This window comes from Herpailurus yagouaroundi, unplaced genomic scaffold (genome assembly GCF_014898765.1).
Source record: "Herpailurus yagouaroundi ecotype Mexico unplaced genomic scaffold, PumYag 139, whole genome shotgun sequence".
NCBI lineage: Eukaryota > Metazoa > Chordata > Mammalia > Carnivora > Felidae > Herpailurus > Herpailurus yagouaroundi.
The window spans coordinates 30,773,126-30,794,628 of record NW_024412394.1 but is presented as its reverse complement, the minus strand read 5'-3'; the positions used below and the strand labels follow the sequence as shown (position 1 = coordinate 30,794,628).

Below are 21,503 nucleotides of genomic sequence, written 5' to 3'. Positions count from 1 at the left end.
TTTTATTTTTATCCTCAGAGTTCTGAAATTTTACTAGTATATGTCTAGACATTGGTCTTTTCCATTCAGTTTGCTTGGTACTCCATGTTTGCTTTCAATGCAAGGACTGGTACTTTAGCTAAGTGCCCTGAAGGAATGTGTTTTCTCCTGAGCCAACATTCCCTCTTCTTGGTTTTCTTCCATGTTCGTTTTGGATTATGGGAGCTATGCAAGCTACACTATGCTTCCATCTCAATCTCCTACATATTCACTGATAACTTTCTCTGGGAAAATTGAGCCCCTGATTTTATTTTTTAAATCTTTATTTATTTTTGAGAGAGAGACAGAGAGAGAGAGAGAGAGAGAGAGAGAGAGAGAGCGCGAGCACAAGCAGGGGAGGAACACACAGAGAGAGGGAGACACAGAATCCAAAGCAGGCTCCAGGCTCTGTAGCTGTCAGCACAGAGCCCAATGGGGGGCTCGAACTCACGAACCGTGAGATCAGGACCTGAGTTGAAGTCGGACACTTAACCAACTGAGCCACCCAGGTACCCATGAGCCCCTTATTTTAAAGAGGAAGTGCACAACATATTTCATTCTCTGACCACTTCTCTTTCCTACTTATAGAAACCTTTCCGAAGAGTCCCCTCTAATCCCTCACTTCCCACTCACCCAACTATGTCAGGCAATCTGACTTCAACCTCCTTCCTTGAATGAAACTGCTCTCTTGAAAGTCAGCTGCCTCTTAAAAACTGTCACATTCATCTTGATTCCTTCAGCATTTGACACCCTCCCACCCTCCCGTATCCCACAACTTTTCTTAAAATGCTCACCTCCCTTGGCTTTCAAAGCTGACAATTTGAACTTCTTCCTCCTCCTGACTGCTTTTCTGCCTCCTTCGTTACCTTAGTTACGCTTCATTCCCTAATGTGAATTTTCCCACAGCTCCTGCCTCAATATTCTTTCCCTTAGAAGTTCCAACCTTTCCTAGACTAAAGTATCACTTTTAGGCAAACAACTACTCCCATGGGCTGATCTACATCTTCCAGGCCATGTATACTACATCACCTAGATACTTTGCTGGCAAAGTTAGCATTTATGAAAATAAGCTAATCATTTCCCTTATGAGAGCTGCTCCTAGCTATGCATTTCAAATTTATCTTTAATAAACAATACAGTGCTCAAATAAATAGTTCATGAATAAATAAATAGCAAAATAAAACTAAAAGCTGACCAGAAATAATGCAGAAAACTGTCTTCAGCTTATCAAAATATCTTGATAGGCCAGTTTGGTAATGTAAAAATAGGCCCTAGGGCCAGATCTGGAAAGTTGAATAACATAACAAGAAAGTAATAATTTGAAATTTACTGAAGCTGCCAAGTACAAAAGGTGAGGCTTACTGGGGACCAGAGAAAAAGGAGGGGAGTTGAAATTAACAAATCTTGGGAGAGGAATAAAGAGAACTATCCATAAGTGTGGAAGAGACCAGAGGAGAAATCAGAAATTCCTTAAGGAAGGACTATCAGCAGCAGTTTTAACAGCAGTGATATTAAGGTTTAATGTATGTACTAAGCTGGGGTAAAATACACTCCCTCTCCACTCGAGCCAGATTTTATTAAAAGCTTACTTAACCTGTGTTAGAGATATTTCAAAGAAGATGGTGAAAGAAAAAAAGATTAATTTCATGTTGAGATTTGCAAGGGACAGAATAGAAATAATGGCCCCAGAAGCAAACTACAAAGCAATGGTTGATAATACAGCTAAAATAGACATAAGAGTGGATAGGAAAATATATCAGAAATACACATAATCCATCCCTCAAAGAATCCCAAGAATATTAGGGAGATATTAAATTTCTACTTCTAAATTATGTGGCAGAACAAGCCAAGGGCTTGTTTAAAAATTATAATAAAGAGAGTTGTTAGAAGGCTGGAGAGTTTGGGAGCATGTTGATGACAACTCCAGGATTATGAGTTGACATTCTTAAACTGGTCTCTGGGAAGCTCATATTGGTAATGTCAATTAAACATAGTCCTTCTGCTGAGTTTGTACTTTTTGCACCATATGTTAATCCTAACATAATTTAGCAAGGGGTCTAAAGTTGTTTACTCATTATCATAGGACTAGGTTTCTATGGGGCTGGTGGCCAAGTGGCCAAGAATAGGCAAACGAGGTTAAGGATGGCATCTCTTACATGCTAAATCCTCCCCTATTTCCATGTGGGGGTTTTCCACCTCCTTCATCACAATGTTCGCAGGTAACACTAGCTCTGATTACCCAGTTCTACTGAATTTTCCCACCAAGACTTACGTGGGAGAAACAATTAAGATTTTGCTTCTCTGGAGGGAAAATGAGGTCTCTTTTGCATTGCAGTTTTTATTTATTTTTTAATGTTTTAGCTGCTATTTTCCAGTTAATTATAATCTCTCTTTAAATCTATGTATTCCATATATTATTCCTTTGTCAGAAGTTTGTATCAGAGTGTATGTTCCCAGCTGGGATACACCTGACTTAACAATTTATTTTAAATGGATATACGGGTTTTTTGATGACTATGAAGTGTGATGAGTCAACGTGGTAAAACAGTTGTGACAAATCCCAATTTAAGCTTTGGTTGCGTTTTTTAAAGCATGGAATTCAGAACTTTTGGACTACTTAGCACTTAGCTGTGGTTGTCATTATTCTAAAAGGAGGAATACTGGGGAGCCTGGGTAGCTCAGTTGGTTAAGCATCCAACTTCAGCTCAGGTTATCATCTCATGGCTGGTGAGTTCGAGCCCCACGTGCGGCTCTGTGTTGAAACCTCAGGGTCTGGAGCCTGCTTTGGATTCTGTCTTCCTCTCTCTTTGCCCTTCCCCCGCCCCTGCTCACATTCTGCCTCTTTCTCTTTCTCTGTCTCTCAAAAATAAATAAACATTAAAAATAATAATAAAAAATAAAAAGAGGAACACTGGTAAAGTAAAATATGTGGAAAGAAGAGTTCTCAGAAGGTGAATGATCTCAAAAATTATAGTTTAGTGTCAGGCTTATTTCGGAAATAAAATTTTGAGGGCCCAATGATAAGGCACTTCAGAGAATCAGATCTAATAGGAACGCTATGGACAACTTAAAACAATCAAACTTCAGTATAGACTTACAAGTGTTATAAGTGCCATACAAATAGATTCTTATTAAATAAAAAAAAAAAGCCTGAGAATATTTAGCTTGGATAAAAGAAGAAATGGTGCTTTTCTTTGATTATTTGGAAATTTGTCACGTGGCAGAAGAATTATAAATAAATTACTATGTTGCTTATTAAGAACTCAGATCCATAGGAAGGACCTTCTAGCAAGTTGGGATGCATAAAAAGAATGAGTAGCCATACAAAATACCAGACTTTGGATCGCAGGAAATGCTTAAGCAGTGGCTGTGTGACTAATGAATATTGTAGAGATAATTCGTACATGGATCTATCCCTGAATCCTAGAGTCTATGATACTTCTCTTTCCCTGAATCCCATATTCTCTCAATTTTCAACTCCTGTCATATCTCCATCCACAGCATGTTCCAAATATGTCAATGTCTTTCTCTCTCTGTCCCACCACTCTCCTCCAAACCCCACTACCTCTGGCACTTGGATCATTGCAGAGTCTCCTACGTGTCTACCCCTCCACCCCTCCCATCATTTCCCCTGCTTACAATCCATTCTCCACATAGCAGATAGATCCTTTAAAAGGTAAAACACATCACGTAAATCCTCTTCTTAAAGTCCTTTTATGTTTCCCCAATTCTTAGAATGAAATTCATATTCTTTATCCTTGCTCTTGAAAAGCCCTGTACAATTGGTCACAGCCTACATCTCCAGCATCATCTCATATCCTTCTCCCCATTACTCACTATATGCTAGCCAAACTGGTCTTCTTTTAGTTTCTTAAAAACACATGGCTCATTTCTTCTTTGCGTTAATTGATTTCTTTACCTGGGAAACTCTTCTGATATTTGCATGGCTGACTTATTCTTGTCATCTTTATCTAAGCTAAACTTTTACTTTCTTCAAGAGGCACCACATACAAAGTATGTATATAGTTATTTTCTAAGGCCTGAGTTTAATTCTCTGCACAGGATATATCAATATCAGTTTTATTTTTGTTGTTGTTACTTGTTTAATAACAGTATCCATAAACCCACTAAAATGTGACCTTCATAAGAACAGCAGTCCTGGGGCGCCTGGGTGGCTCAGTCGGTTAAGCGTCCGACTTCGGCTCAGGTCATGATCTCGCGGTCCGTGGGTTCGAGCCCCGCGTCGGGCTCTGTGCTGACCACTCAGAGCCTGGAGCCTGTTTCAGATTCTGTGTCTCCCTCTTTCTCTGACCCTCCCCTGTTCATGCTTTCTCTCTGTCTCAAAAATAAATAAATGTTAAAAAAAAAAAAAAAAAAGAACAGCAGTCTTGTCTGTCTTGCCCATCACTGTATATTGTACCTTGTTAAGTGACTGAAAAATGTTTTGGAAGGGAGAAAGAGGAAAAAGAGAAAGAGAGAAAGGGGAGACATTATTTTTATTAAATGGCATCATGTTCTTAATCTTATTCACTGCATTCCTCAGATTTATCTTTCAACTCACAAGCGTTTTCCTCGATCATGCCCAAGTTAGTCCCTAAGCAATCTGATGAATTTTTAATTTTAGCGACTGCGTTTTATTTTTGATAATTCTAGTTTTTCCAAATTTATTTTCTTCCATGATGTTCTATATTTATTTTCTTTATTTTTCTTTACTCTTTATTATTATTTATTATTTCTATTCTTTTTAAGAATCACTTTAAACATATCTTTTACGATTTACTTAAAGGTTATTTTTTCCCCTAGCTCTTAGTGTGCTCCTTGTGTTGTGTCCACAGATTCTCTTCCATAGTCTTTGTTTTCTCCAATAGTTCATTTTGTTTTATTTTATTTCATCTTATTTCTATGGAGGGTTCATCTTGCATAGTACTTTCCCCGCTGTGAAACTGCTATCAGGACTCATTGTAAAAATGCCCTTCCATAGCAGTAACTTTCTGGGTTTTCGGTTGCTACATCAAAAATATATAAATGTATAAATTCATACCTTACCCTCACGTGGTATATGTTAGTATTTGTTTCTTTTTTGGGGGAGGGTGGGGAGGATTCATTTTTACCTTCTGAATGAAGGCAAGCTTCCTTTCCACTGCTTCCCAGAGCCATTGAGAGAAATTTCCCTACAACTCCATTTAAACAAAGGGTAGTCTTTGAGGCTCCAGGCTTTGTGTAGTTGGATTGATTTAGTTCCCCAAACCTACACAGGCCAAGAACACTCTTCTCTCTATGAAGTAGCACTGAAATCCTAATTCTTTTTTTTTTTTTAATTTTTTTTTTCAACGTTTATTTATTTTTGGGACAGAGAGAGACAGAGCATGAACTGGGGAGGGGCAGAGAGAGAGGGAGACACAGAATCGGAAACAGGCTCCAGGCTCTGAGCCATCAGCCCAGAGCCCGACGCGGGGCTCGAACTCACGCACCGCGAGATCGTGACCTGGCTGAAGTCGGACGCTTAACCGACTGCGCCACCCAGGCGCCCCTGAAATCCTAATTCTTAGCCATTTAGAACTCATAACTGTGCAAAATAGTTAACATCCCACAGCTCACCCTTAATATTTTGTCTTTTATCTTTTATCATTGCAGGTGTCTTTTATGGACACCTATACATTTCTCTTTCTTTTAGTTTGGTTTATTTTTCTGTCTTGACATTTTATCCAGACTTTTCATGAGTTTTTAGCAGATCTGAGATCCATTCATATCAGCTCATTCTGTCATGTTGCTAAAATTCTTTCCAATGAGTTAGACACTATAATTAGGTGCTATCTTTCTTATGAGTTAGATTCTATTATTAGACCCATTTTGGATACACAAAGTATGAGGTTTTAAGAGGTTGTGACAGTTGCCCAACATTTTACAGCTAAGATGTGTTGGGTCTGGGACTCAAAAAAAATCACATCTAATTGTTGCTTAAACCATTTTCCCACATGTAAGGCCATATAGTTAATAAGACCACGAGAATCTTTTTCAACTTTAAAATTAATTTTATCTCCTTGCACTTTGCATGGTTTACTTCCCTAAATTGGAATATGTGGTTTTATGGTGTTAACCATGGTAGAATATAGAATCAGACTAACACATGCTCACAGTTTTTATAATCTCAGCTGCGAGTCCCTTCCAACTGCTTTGTAGGTTTTCCTTGATACTCCATGGGAAGAAAAATATCCTAAATTAAGAGCCTCACAATGCAAATTGATATTAAGATGCTCTAAAAAAGAGCAAAATCTTACAGGGTCATTAAATGAGGTTGGATATAATGGAAATACGTTAATGGTGAGTAACGTATCACACTGCTTCTTCCCTGATGTTTTCACCCTCGGCAACAGATGTCTTTTTAATTTTACTTCTACTAAAATTTCCTTTATTGAGCATAAATAAGAAGATGCATTTATATTTTGAATGAAGGATTTAAAAGTAGGAGTACCAGGCCACATTAGATTCACTCTGGAGGACATTTATATATTCAATCCTTAAGAGAAATTTATATATTCAATCCTTAAGTTACTGAAACTGAAAAGGCATGAATTTTCATGTCCTCTATAGACTGGAAAGGTTTTCTGAGTCTAATTCTAATAAAAGGATAAAATTCTCACAACAGTACTCAATTCTTCTCAGTAAATGGCTGAGAAAGAACTGAACTCCTTTACCAGACAAGCAATCTGTTAATTACTCATAAAGGTCACAACTGAATCACACAAGAATTTAATTTGTCTGTGTAACAGTGCTCTATGTTTTCCTCAAACCCTATGATTTCAGAGAACCAGAATTTCCCACTACCTCAAAACACTAGGTTGACCTCAAAAACAAGCCTGGAAAAAATATCCTTGCAAACATTAAAAAATGAAACACGAACAACTACCAAATGATGTTTGACATTTAAGAATGACCTTTGTGTAGCAAATAAAGTCATCTTCCAAAAAGCCAATGTTCAAACTTTCCCAGAAATAATTTGCAAATGAAAAGAGATCACCAGCTAAAAAAGTAATTACTAGCCATAAACCTTTCCTTTTTTGCAAACACCATTGAAATTAGTGAAGTTAAATGTCCAGATTAAGTAGAAATGCTCCATCAGTTCTCTCATAACTTTTTGGACATTGCTGAATCAGTTTTGATAACTCTACTGAATGAACACTTTAAGTTTTAAATCTCCTTCTTTTGCAGCCTCCCTTATGGATGGAGAGATCCTATGTTAGCATCCACAGTGTCTCACTATATTTAGTGACTTAGACATCTAAACAAAGACAGGTTTGCTGTCTCTTGACCCCAGGTTTTGCCTTCCAAATCTCACACTGATTCTATAAAAAACAATCTCCAGGCTTTAAGCAGAAGATTACGTGGAAAAGCATTTAAATCCCACCCTGAGACCAGCCAGTAAGTGATATGAACAAATACATTAACAGAATTAACATAAAGTGATCTTATGAACTTCAACTCAGAATCTCATGTATGTCAATAAATCCTTTCTTTTGTGCTTAAGTGAGGATACCAACATTTCTTCAGCACCTACTGCGTCACTACCCTTTGGTAGAAGACATTCACTACCTCATTTATTTATGTGTGAAATAAAAATTCTTACTTCATCATCCTATGGAGAGGTGAGGAAATGAAGGATAATGTAAAAATATCCAGTTACACTAGAAATAAAAAAGCTGAAATTGAAAATTAGGTATGTCTGTGTTCAAAGCCAATGTTCTCTCTTTTACAATACTAAAAGTAAATGCACAAAGGTAGGGTATCCTTCACCCATATAAAAGTAATTCAAACTCATTACAGAAAAAAAATATGTGTATCCTTACTCCACTACCAAAAAATTCTTACTACCAGTGTTTTCTGTTTTAGACTCATTTGGGGGGAGTGGCATATGTCATAATATGTTATGATGCCCCCTTGAGAACTTGTCCCACGAGTTAACTAGTGCAAAGATTTCACTGTTGAGGACAAATTTACTGAATTAAAATCTCCAATGTCTCCTAGCGACAGAAAGGCAACTTTGACCATTGAGAGTCATCCCAAGGTAAGAATATTGACAATTTTTTTTCCAAAAGAAGAAAAAGAGGAGGTTCTTAGGGAATCACTGGTAAATTTAGGGGAAAATAAAACATTTCCTGATCGGACATTCATTTAAATCACCAGGCTTGCTTGCTAGTTCAGGTGCTGTCAGATAAAGAGGAGACAGCAGCAGTGGGAAATGCTTTTATGAGCCCATGTCAACTGCAAATACAGGAGTGGATTAGTATCTGCAGCTAAGGAAAGGGGATAAGGATTTGGAAACCTTCAGGATTTAAAGATAAAGAGATTTAGAAGCAACAGAAATGTTACACTCTGTCATCAATCAACAAGTCACAAATGGAATTACTTATGAAAAGTTTATGGCTCTGCTTTGAGTTGAAGGTGAGAGTGAAACTTCTTAATGGAAATGTTAGCCGACAGGCTGAGAAAGTGGATATGAGGACACAGTTTTACCGACTTTTTACCGTGATAGGAATTTAGGTGAGGTTTACAAGGTAAATGAGGACCATGAGCTGCTTTTGGAGAAAGCCCACAAATTGGGGTGGGAAGAGGAAAGCAGAACTTTGAAGTAAGATGAAGAGAAACAAAGTAGCCAGAAAAACTAGGAGTATTTCGGGAGAGTGTTTCATCAGAGAAATCCAGCTGAAAACATTCAATGAATAGAGGGAATGCTTTTGGGGATTCAGGTCAGGAGATTTGGAGATTAGGTAGTCATTGCTGACCCACAAGAAACAAATAATTTCCAAAAAGATAAAAATAAAGTAAATTGATTAGAAACAGAAAAGCCTTAGAATTGATCATTGATTGGTAAATCCAATACATGTGTCTGTTTGAGACTCTACCAAACCCAATGAGGAAATAAAAATATATGTAAAATTCAAAGGACAATAAATAACTACATAATTCATTGATTTAATATTAAAGAGAATAGTATTTTATTTACAAATACTATTAGGATTTATTTGAAATTAATAATTTTCAGAAAAAAATAATAATTTAAGAAGCAGGAGAAATTTGGTTGTCCAATAAACCAAGAACACAAAAAAGTTGTTTAAGAATAATATGCAAATAAGGACCATATTCATATACATTGGGGTGAGGTTTACTCTTAAACTTTTATAACTAACTTATTTTCTGATACATACAAAATGTTCTAGGACTTGAAAATGATGAAAATCTATCTAATTTGTTTTATAAAATTGGGAAAACCCAGGGATAGCAAAATAATGACAAAAATGGTTAAAATTAAAGACCATGAAGCAAAACAATTTATATGATAATCCTAAATAAAATACTAACAATATGACAATCCTAAATAAAAATTAATAGTGCATGAAAGGAAAAAAATATCTCTCACAACTAAGTAGGGTATTTGAGGAGTTAAATATGTATTAATATCAGGAAGTTTTTGAGAAAAATACATTTTAATAGAACAGGAGAAGCATTAAATTTGCCAACTTTTCCTAATTAAAATTATTTTAAAACTAGTAATCCTTAATATAATTAGGAAAAACAAGTCTCAATCAATAGTCTTATCATACTTGGTAATGAAACTCTACAGACATCCTCATAAGTAAAAGTACAAAACAAGGATGCTCATAAAAACAATAATTATTTCATGCTGGTTTGGAAGTAGATTCAATACAGTTAGACCCAAAGCATTTATACAACAGACGATAATGGGAGAAGAAACAAATTGTCTCTATTTGTAGACAACAGAATTATTTAGCTAGAAAGACCAATTTTATAACTGGTGGAATTAATAAGAGTTCATTATGCCTGAATATGTGATAAAAAGTACTTACATTAATGGTTTGTGACATCAACAGTAAATTATAATTTTTAAAAGCATACTAAAAACAAAGTGTGAAACAAACGATTAATTTAACACTAAATATTCAAAAGCCATTTGAAGCAAAACTACAAATCTTAATCAGAATTATTGAATATGTCAGACACTGTGCCTAGTGCTTCAAATTATTATCTTATTTACTCCTTACAATTATCCTTTGTTTACTTTTTATGTTCCTTTGAAGTTTAGAAAGATGAAAAACTTGCCTAATGTCTCACAGTGAAGTGGTAGGAAGAGGACGAATGGAGTGAAGGAAAGAGGAAGGAAAAGGAGATGGGAGAGAAAGAGATGGTGATAACACAGGCAAATATTCACAGATGTGATAGGCTTTACTGTGAGAGATGTACTGTATGTAGTACAAGATTTCACGTATCACAAACATCATAAATATAATCTAAGATTGAAAAAGAACAGAAGATATTTATGGCAATGTTACCTGTGCACACAATTAACAGACCAAAAAAAAATGATAATAACTAGTAAGCAGACTCACTCCACTAGCAACCCAAATAAGATGAACTACAATAAGAATAATTATTTTAATCTACTAGATTAGCAAAAGTTAAAAGTTAGACAATACTTTTGAGAGCATAATGAAATGAGTGCTCAAAGAATGCTATTGGAATCTAAACTATCTCAAAACTTTGCTTTTAGCATTTTGGCAACTTTTACTAGGAACTTTACAATTGGCAATATCCTTTGACTTGGCAATTCTTTCCTGAATATATCTGATTAAAAATAGTAGAGATGTGACCAAACATGTATGACCAAATGTTTATTACAGAGTCACCTGTAATAACAAACAATTAAAAATTAAAGAACTAGTAACTAATGAAATTAATGCAAAACTTGAAAACTATTTTCAAAGAAATCTTAATGGCAAAGGCAAATATTCTTGCTACATTTAGAAGCACAATAAAAGAAGAAAAAACTAAAAAGAAAAAAACACAGGCCCACAGTTTATTTTTGTGAGATTATAAATAATTTTTGTGTGTCTTTATAATTCATTGTCTTTTGTAGGTTACCCACAATGATTATGTAATATTTCTAAAAATCAGGAAGGGAGCGTTTTTAAAAAATGGTGTTTAGCAGTTTCTCTAAAATATAGGGAGGGAAACTAAATTCATGTATTTAAGGAGGCTGTGGTCAAGTTCATTCATTCTGTAGCTGAAAAGAAAGGAGTAAATTGGGACAATAGCCAGAGGGGAGACTAGAGTTTGAATATCTGGGAAACTTTTTAACCTAATTTGCAAAATTCATTTACAGTTTGAAGACAATCAAAGAACTGCTGTGAAGCAAGGAGACATGGGGGTGATCACGATTTCTGCTCAGTGCTGTGGAATGATGAGGTTGAAGATGGAGGTCATGGACCAGCCTGCAGCAGGTAGTCTCTGAAGTGGGACACCTGTAATTGTCTGCTTGGCCAACCAAGCAGAAAGGGAAGCCTGCTAGAGTTCTCAATGCCATTGTGATTAAAAGAGATCACAGCCTATTTTGCTGCAAAATACATCTATTCACAAGTAGCCTTATAGTTTTAGTCTACAATGCAGAGTGTTTTTGCTCAATTCTTATGGACAGGAAATGGAGAAATGTCATATAGTGAGGAACAGGGTTAACTTATTAATTACTCTTAAAGCTACAATCTCAGAACAGGCTTTGTGGAGTTCACATGAGGTGGAGAAAGGATAAGAGTAGCATTAACAAAGTAAATCCAAAGACTAACTACAAAACCCTTATATATGTATCCTAAATGTCTGTTTTTTTTTTTTTTTTTTTTTTTTGTTTTTTTTTTTGTCTTTAGGAATAGAGTTCTAATAAACCACAACAATATTTTGGACCTATTTGGGACTATTAATAAAGATATAATTCTTGCATAATGACACTACACATTGGCCAGATAATATAAAATATGAGAGACAGTCTCAATGACCTAAACATTCATTTTCTTCATTATGATGGCATTAATATGAAGTGTCTCATATTGGTGGTCTAAAACAGTGGTCATATCCATCTTTATAAATGGAGTAAAATTCAGTTCCCACGTAACATCATCAGTTTTATAAACATGCCTCACTTTACATTGAGAGGGAAGAAAGATTGACATTCATAATAGTCCTAACACTGCTGAAGTGATAGAAATCACAATAGAACTTCATTAGGTTAGGTGTTTGGAGAGGGAATGACATTGGGGATTAGTTTCAGTATTTTAAACAGGGAGAGATGTGAAAAACAGGATGTCAAAACAGAGGGTCTCTGGATGTCCATGGTTGAAAGTATTTCCAAGGAAACACCTTAAATGTTTATCAATAAGCAATAACTAAATAAACTAGGATACAGACAAAATACACAATATTTTGCAAGATATAAAGTAAGAAGCAGATTTATGTTCAGCAGTATTTATTGGCTTGGAAGGAACTCGAAGGCACACTGTCACGTGAATAAAGTCTCAGATAACTTACAGCGGATTCCAGTTATTCAGATCTTCATTTAAAAGTGTGTGTGTGTGTGGGTGTGTGTGTGGGTGGGTGTGTGTGTGGGTGGGTGTGTTTGTGTCTGTAGGTCTGTGTGGATGCACACACAGAGAAATGTCTCAGAAGAATCACATTAACCAAGCGTGATGGGGGAAGTAGAAAAGTATGTACTCTTGTACTCTTTTGGGGTTTTTACAATGAACGTGGGTGTATTCATGTATCATCTAGGTTAATAAAAATTTAAAAATTGGCACTGAACAGTTTTTGTAAAAGTCAATGGATTACAAAAAAATATCAGTCAAGTACAGGAAAATTCAGAAAGGTCCTAATCCTTATAAGTCTAAGTAAATATCATAGAAGACTCTGTCTCTTTTTTTTTTTTTTTAACGTTTATTTACTTTTGAGACAGAGAGAGACAGAGCATGAATGGGGGAGGGTCAGAGAGAGAGAGGGAGACACAGAATCCGAAACAGGCTCCAGGCTCTGAGCTGTCAGCACAGAGCCCAACGCGGGGCTCGAACCCACCAACTGTGAGATCATGACCTGAGCCGAAGTCGGACGCTTAACCGACTGAGCCACCCAGGCGCCCCAGAAGACTCTGTCTCTTATAGGCAGTTGTAAACGAGGTGGCTGTGGTTTTGCTAGCACCTACAGTAAGCTGATTATTTAAAAGATGAATATTAGGGAACTGTGACCAACAGAGGAATTCTCATAGTAAGAGACCACTGTGAAAATTCACTCTTCACCTGCACAACACTCCCCTGGCTTTGGGAATGATGTGGCTATTTCTTTCGAGTCTGAATTTCTGAAAATTTCTGGTATCACATGGGGAAAAGTAGTGGGCAATACTTTTGATTAGTGATTCATAATGAAAAAGGCAAACAATCTCCAGGCTACTGAAGAGATGACATGCTGTTTCTTGCTTAATGAAAGATAAATTAAAGTCATTTGACACTGCCATATGTTAACAATCATTTCCCAAGCAGAAAAAAAAAACATTACTACAGATGGTTTGGTTTAGTGTCCTCGAAAGGTTGCAAGGAACAAACCCACTTTCTGTTAGCACATTTTTTGGTGGGATAATAGACATAGTCTTCAGTGGATAAAAAAATAAAATATGTATGGCTGTACCTGCCATTTTGAATAAGAGCTGGCAGTATGAATAATGCCTAATTATGTGTAGGCTGGTTTCAGAATATAGATAAGAAAACACATGGTACAAAACTGTGGATTCTATACACACCAGAATGATGTTACTAGAAACCTAATGAATGATAAAAGATGTGCAGTGAGTCATCCATACTCTGAGTCATGCATATTTTAAAACACTTCCTAACATGAATTTATATATTATAAATAATGTTTCTTACAGATAAAAAGTAAAAAAATTAACACAAACATTACCAATATAGTACAATTTCTCTCATTTAAAATATGTAAAATATCTTTAACAATATTAACCATTTTTTGAAAAACAAAACCCTTAACCCTTAACCATAATATTACTAATCTAACTTTACATATTGTTTTGACTTTTTTTTTTTATGTAGGCTCTATGCCCAATGTGGGGCTTGAACTCATGATAGTGAGATTAAGAATATCTTGCTCTACCTACTGAGCCAGTCAAGTGTCCCTTGTTTTGCTTTTGTGACTTCCTTTCCAAGCTTTGTCCTTACATATATTTGGATAATTTTGTTTTCTGCTTTTCTGTTTAAGATCATTTTATAAGTCTTCCATTATACTATGCAGTGTACATGATTATTTAAGTATGTTTTTTTTTAACTTGTACATTAATGTACTAATTTGTTGCTCAATTGCTTGGCATTTAAGTTGTTAAAATTTCACAGCAGTATTATAAGTCATGATAAAAAGAATATTTTTAAAATATATTTCTCTCTTTTCAAAATCTTTATTGTAACATGAACATTTAACATGAGATCTACAGTTTTAACAATTTTTTATTTACTTGGAGTGTCAAACAGCACCTAAAATGACTCTCAATAACCTCCACCTCATGGCATTCACACCCCTGTGTAGTCCCTTGGATTTATGCCTCCAAATAGACTATGGTAGATGTAGAGGGATGTCACTTCCAAGACTGGGATAGAAAAAGGCTATGGATTCTTCTACTGAGTGTGCACTCACATTCTCATGGATCACTTGCTCTGGAGGAAGCCAGCCACCATTTCCTGAGGGTCTATGGAGAGGCCCATGTGGTAATAAACCAAGTCTTGAAATAGCCACATGAGTAAGCCTGGAAGCAGAACCACCCTCCCCACTACCATCACCAGATGAGTCTTCAGATGAGACTATGTTCTAGCCAAATGCAACCTCATGAGAGACTTTGAACCACAGGCATCCAGCTAAGATGGGAGCCACGTTCTGACCACCAGAAACAGTGACATAATAAATGTTTGTTATTTGAGCCTGGGTGGCTCAGTCAGGTAAGTATCTCACTTCAACCCATGTCATGATCTCATGGTTCTTAAGTTTGAGCCCACATCAGGCTCTATGCTGACAGCTCAGAGCCTGGAGCTTGCTTTGTATTCTGTATCTCCCTCTCTCACTCTTCCTCCCCGGCTTGCACTCTGTCTCTATCTCTCTCAAAAATAAAGATTAAAAAAATTAAAAAAAAAATGTTTGTTATTTTAAGCTGCTAAGTTTTAGGGGAATTTGTTATCCAGAAATAGATAACTAATACAGACTTGGGGCATGTAGGATGCATAGACTAATAATTCCATGAGCATGGTAAAAACAACATACTCTATTTACTGGGGAATAAATTCCTATGTTAGAAGTGATGTTCTTTATAGTGGATTAGACATTGTATAAATCCACAGATGATAGTTTTGGCAGAAGCATTGTAGGGAAGGAAGGGGAATTCATATCCAGAACAAGTATCTATTTTAGTTAGAATAAGTACTGTCCTTTCCATAATGGAAGTAGTCCAATTGGTTCAATCTCTTAGAGAATAATGGCACATCATAGACACAGTGTTAGGCTCTATTGCTAGTAGACTGGACATTCAGCATTGGAAGTAGCCAGATTGTTGTCTATGAGTTAGAAGTCCATTTACTGAGCCCATGCATAACCTCTATCCTTGTCACCATGGTCACTTTGTTCATGAGCCCATTAGGCAATAATAGGAGTGGCTGGTGGGGGAAAGAAACTGACTGAATCCCATAGAATGAGTCATCCTATCTTCTTGTTTATTAAAATCCTTCTCTGTTGAAGTCACCCTTTAGTGAGTATTCAAATGAGATACAAATACAGTAAAACCTTGGTTTGCAAGCATAATTCATTCCAGAAACATGCTTGTAATCCAAAGCACTTGTATATCAAAGTGAATTTCAAGAACACTGACTCATTTGTGATCATGTGACACAAGTCCGGCATCAGGTACTATTCGTACTGCAAGACATCACTCTCTTATCAACTTAAAATTTATTAGGAATGTTTGCTCATCTTGCAGAACACTCGCAGAACAAGTTACTCATGATCCAAGGTTTTACTGTATCTTCAAACTAGTTGCCTATCTGGAGAAGTCTATCCAAATATGTCTTATGCAGACCCTCTTTTGACCAATTTTCCCATCATGTCTTTCCCAAGTCCCTGACAATCTAGCCAAACATTTAGACACAAGCAATGAAACTCTGTAAACCTGTACTTCTGGTTATGCAGGGATAAGAAATACACTTAAGACAATTCTCAAAAACTGGATAATAAGATAAAATTATTATTATTATTATTATTATGACTTTTAGTTATTATTTTCACACTGCTATTTAATTTTTTCACTGGTACCAATAATATGTGACTACATTCACTTCATTGCCATCTTATTAATTATATACATTTTTAAATTTATATATATATACATAAAACACATGATATATATATCATGTACATAACACATGAAATATATATATATTTCATACATATTTCATATAACACACACAGATACACACACACACATATATATATATATATATATATATATATATATGTTATTCTTAGTTATCTTTGAACTCTTGATTTTAAAATATTAATTCAGGGCTCCTGGGTGGCTCAGTCAGTTAAGCATCTGACATCAGCTCAGATCATGATCTCATGGCTGGAGGTTCAAGCCCCATTACGGGCTCTGTGCTGACAGCTCAGAGCCAGGAGCCTGCTTCAGATTCTGTCTCAGTCTCTCTCTGCCCCTCCCTATCTTTATCAAATATAAATAAACATTTAAAAACCTTTAAAAATATTATTTCATTTGACTTCTTTATATATATACATATATATTTTTTTAAGTTTTAATTGTGTTATATAATGTTTCCCATTGTTTAGGCAAAGGTTTAAAAGACATTTATATACTAAAATTTATAAATATTTTTTCTTTCTGACACATTAAACTTTAGAAAAATACTTAGCTGAGTCATATTTAGTCTTATTATTGCTATATTTATTTTTTTTATATTTAAACTTGTATTCAATTTAGCCTACAGTTTGGTATATAAATATCATCATAATTATATAATAATGGCAGAAGCTTTAACTAAGGAATAGTTTCATCTGTCACAATTTTTTTTCAAAAAGTTTTTAATATCAAGTTGTAGGTAAGTGTGCACTAGTTTTTAAAAAATCAACTTTTTATTTTAGTCTTGGATTTACAGAAAAGTTGGACAATTAGCACTTAGAGTTTCCACACACCCCACACTCAGTTTCCTAAGCTGGACAATTTCATACACCATACAAAAATAATCTCAAAATGTATTAAAGACCTAAATGTGAGACCTGAAAGCATAAAAATCCTGGAAGAGAACACAGTCAGTAATTTTTCGAAATTGGCTGTAGCAACATCTGTCTAGATACATCTCTTGAGGCAAGAGAAACAAAAGCAAAAATAAACTATATGGACTACATCAAGATAAATAGCTTCTGCACAGCAAAGGAAACAACAACAAAACTGAAAGACAACTTACTGAATAGGAGAAGATATTTGCAAATGACATAGCTGATAAAGGGTCAGTATCCAAAATATATAAAGAACTTATACAACTCAACACCTAAAAAACAAATAATCCAATTAAAAATGGGCAGAAGACATGAACAGACATTTCTCCAAAGAAGACATATAGGTGGCCAACAGACACATGAAAAGATGTTTAACAACACTTATCATCAGGGAAATACAAATCAAAGCTACAATGAGATATCACCTCACAACTGTCAAAATGGCTAAAATCAAAAACACAAGAAACAACAAGTGTTGGCAAAGATGTAGAGAAGAAGGAACCCTCGTATACTGCTGACAGGAATGCAAACTGGTGCAGTCACTTTGGAAAACGGTATGGAGGTTCCTCAAAATACTAAAAATAGAACTATCCTATTATCCAGTAATCACACTACTGGGTATTTACCCAAAGAATATAAAAACACTGATTTGAAAGTACATATGTGTCCCTGTGTCTATTGCAGCATTATTTACAATAGCCAAATTATGGAAGCAGCCCAAGGGTCCATCAATAGATGAATGGATAAAGGAGTGATGGATATATGGAATATTATTCAGCCATAAAAAAGAATGAAATCCTTCATTTGCAACAACATGGATGGAGCTTGAGAGTATGATGCTAAGCGAAATAAGTCTGTCAAAGAAAGACAAATACCATATGATTTCACTCATGTGGAATTTAAGTAACAAAACAAAGGAGAGAGAGAGAGAGAGAGAGAGAGAGAGAGAGAGAGAGAGAGAGAGAAACCAGAAACAGAATCTGAGAACAAACTGATGGTTACCAGAGGAGAGGTGGTTAAAGGGATAGGTGAAATAGGTGACGGGGATTAAAGAATACACTTACTATGATAAGCACTGAGTAATTATAGAATTGTTGTATCATTATATTGTACAAATATAACATTGTATATAACAATGTATATACCACTGAATGCTAACTATACTGGAATTAATATGAAAAACCTAATTTTTTTTTCAATTTACTATGCTACATTTGTCACCACTAATGAACCAATGCTGTTACATTATTAGTAGCCAAAGTCCATATCTTTCAGATTTCCTTAGATTTTAATGTCTTTTTCTGTTCTAGAATCCCAGCCAGGATACCACCTTAGATTTAGTCACCACGTCTCCTAAGGCTCCTCTTGGCTGTAACAGTTTGTAAGAATTTCCTTTTTTGATGAGATTAACAGTTGTGAAGAGTAGTGGTTAGGTCTTTTGTAGAATGTCCCTCAGTTGGAGTTTACCTACTATTTTCTTTATTATTAGACTGGAGTTGTGGAATTTGAGGAGGAAGGTCACAGAGGTAAAAGCCTTTCTCATCACATCATATCAAGGGTAGATGTTACCAACTTGTTGTTGTTGACCTTGATCACCTGTCTGAGGTAGTGTTTCACTGGTTTCTCCACAGTAAGGTTATGCTTTCCCCTGTCCATGGTGTATTCTTTGGCAGGAACTCATTAGGTACAGTCTGCATCTAAGAGGTGAGGAGTCATGCTCTATTTCCACTTTTAAAACAGTGCCAGAAATAACTTCTGTCTGAAAGCAAATACTCTGCAGTTTTGCTACAGTGTATTTCTTTACATTTCTTGCAGTAGACCTATTAAATCTGAAGTGTTGTTTCACAATAAAATTATCTCCATCTCTTCTTTCTGCAATCCTTTTCCGAGGATATAACCACCCTCCCACTAGCTCCACACACCAATTTAGATCAACTGGTTGGCTTATGGCTAAAGGTGTCTCAGCATAGGTAAAGCAGGGCTAAGATTAAAGTCTAATAGTTCAATAAAACTGGGGGGAAAAATCTAAGGCTGATCTTGTAACATAAAAGAGCTTCCTGGAGTGGTTGTTGGGTGTGGCCAGGAGACCAAGAGATTTACTGATTTACAGATAACAGAATTAGTGTTTTGCTTTGTTTGTTTAAAGCTATAGGTTCTGATTCCATAAATCAAGTATTAGAAACCAGTTTCCTTAGGAAGAATGTTATTGAGGGTGACAAGAACCAAGGTGCCTAGCCAATAGACAGGAATTTTTATGTTTGATGATAAAATTGGATGAGGTGACAATTTTAAATATCACTTCCCTTTAAAATTCTTAAATCCCCATCTCCATCCTGATTCCTCTTAAATGAATTTCTCCTTTCCCACATACTTTGTGTTTGCTATGCAAGAAACAGGGTTGTGTCTATGAAATTCACACACCTATGAGATTTTATCTTTGCAAGTATGATTAATTAAGGCAGTAAGGTAATAGTTTGGAGAAGTTATAGTCAATTAATAAGAGAAAAACTGGTTCTTGGCTAAAGCAAAATTCTTCTCAATATTTTCTGCTTACTACATTACTTTAAAATTTTCATTACAAAATAGTCATTTCTGTCTCTGTCTCTCTCTGTCTCTCTCTCTTTTTATTTTTATTTTTTTTTCTAGCTAAGAACAACTGTAGGATAATCAGGGAAAACAGAAATTATCACATCCTTTCATGGCACTCTCTGTCCCAAGGTAATTTGGAATTTTTCATCTGGTCTTCCCTCTGCATAGTATGTATCAGGACATAGAGGACATTCAGAAACTATTATAAACTCTCCAATTCTTTTATATATTTTTTCAAAACTGTATGTGATTATTAGCTGTCAGGTCAACATGTTATAAGAGAAGTATAACTTTCAAGCATTACTTGTACTTGAATACCTACCCTTCACCTGTTCATCATTAATTGTATATGTTCCTCTTAAAGGAGGCTTCCAGTTCCATTAATCTTTTAAATCCACAAAAATATTGTACTAACTTTGTTTTTCACTATTGTCCTTATATCAGAACTTTAAGTTCTTCATATGGAATTGCTGTCCACAAAAAGATATAACATCGCTATTTGTTTTGCCTCTTGCCCTCAGGTCCATAATTTCTTTTAATAACTAATAATCATGTATTTTGTTTGTATAAATTATTACTCTGATTCTTTATATCCTTTTCTTGTCTACTAGTGCAGATGAGATCTGTTACTAACATAAACTGTTTCTTCAAAAATATATAAATTGAGGGGTTGTCTGGGTGGCTCAGTCAGTTAAGTGTCCGACTTTTGACTCGTGGTTCATGAGTTTGAGCCCCATATTAGGCTCTGTGCTGACAGCTTAGAGCCTGGAGCCTGTTTCAGATTCTATGTCTCCCTCTCTCTCTGACCCTCCCCCATTCATGCTCTATCTCTCTCTGTCTCAAAAATAAACACTTAAATATATATATACATACATATATATATGTGTGTGTGTATGTGTGTCTATACATTATATATATACACACACACACATATATATATACACACACATATATATAAATTAATGACCATTCAACAGAAAAATTATATCACTTAAATTCCCAGGTCCCCCCACCCCTAGGCATTTAGATTTCATTGATCTGCTGTGGGTCGTGATGTTTTTTTGTATTTTTAACAAATTTCTTGGTGGCTTTAATCACCAGAAAACACTAGGAAGCATTAATCTGAATAACAGTTGTACAGTGTAAATATATTAATCTTTTATCAATATCAAATTTCAAGACAGAGAGATTCTTTATGACTATGTTTTAAAATATGAAATATTTTCACGTGAGGGAGAATCAGTTTATTCTTCTTAAGTAACAGCATACAACCTCCCCTCCGACAGAATACACAACAGAGCTGTAGAGTGGTGCACAGACCAATTTGTTCAATTTTACCCTCTTGGTTGCATTCTAGAACCCCATACTCAGAATTATATCTTCTTAAGCATCAAAAAATTTTGCAAAATTCTGCACAGTGAGTACACATTCCACAAGACTTGCAAAATGTACACAAAGGAAAATGCAAATGTACAAGACATTGTATTTCAAGACAGTGTGACTTGTTTCAACACTTCCGGAAATGTAGTCTGCACAATATTGAACTTAGAAAATAATCAGACTTATCAGATTCAGCAGATTGTGAAGCCAATAGAATATTTTCTGAACTCTGGAAAAAGGGAATGCCAAAGTAGAGTAATATTTGGGGAAGGATCATACTAATGACTATGATCTGTTGCAGAAGAGAAAGCCTTCCAGAATTTTTGTTTCCTATGTTTAAATATATATATATA

The 21,503-nt window shown here is 35.4% G+C and overlaps 1 protein-coding gene and 1 long non-coding RNA gene across 4 annotated transcripts in view; one reads left to right on the top strand and one right to left on the bottom strand.

Moving 5' to 3' along the window:
* Window positions 1–21,503, bottom strand: part of ADGRB3 (adhesion G protein-coupled receptor B3) — a 743,632-nt gene that overhangs the window by 444,072 nt on the left and 278,057 nt on the right. The window lies entirely within an intron of this gene.
* Window positions 7,743–11,420, top strand: LOC121029640 (uncharacterized). Its single transcript, XR_005789817.1, has 2 exons — window positions 7,743–8,080; window positions 11,195–11,420. It is a non-coding gene; the product is annotated as an uncharacterized LOC121029640 (long non-coding RNA).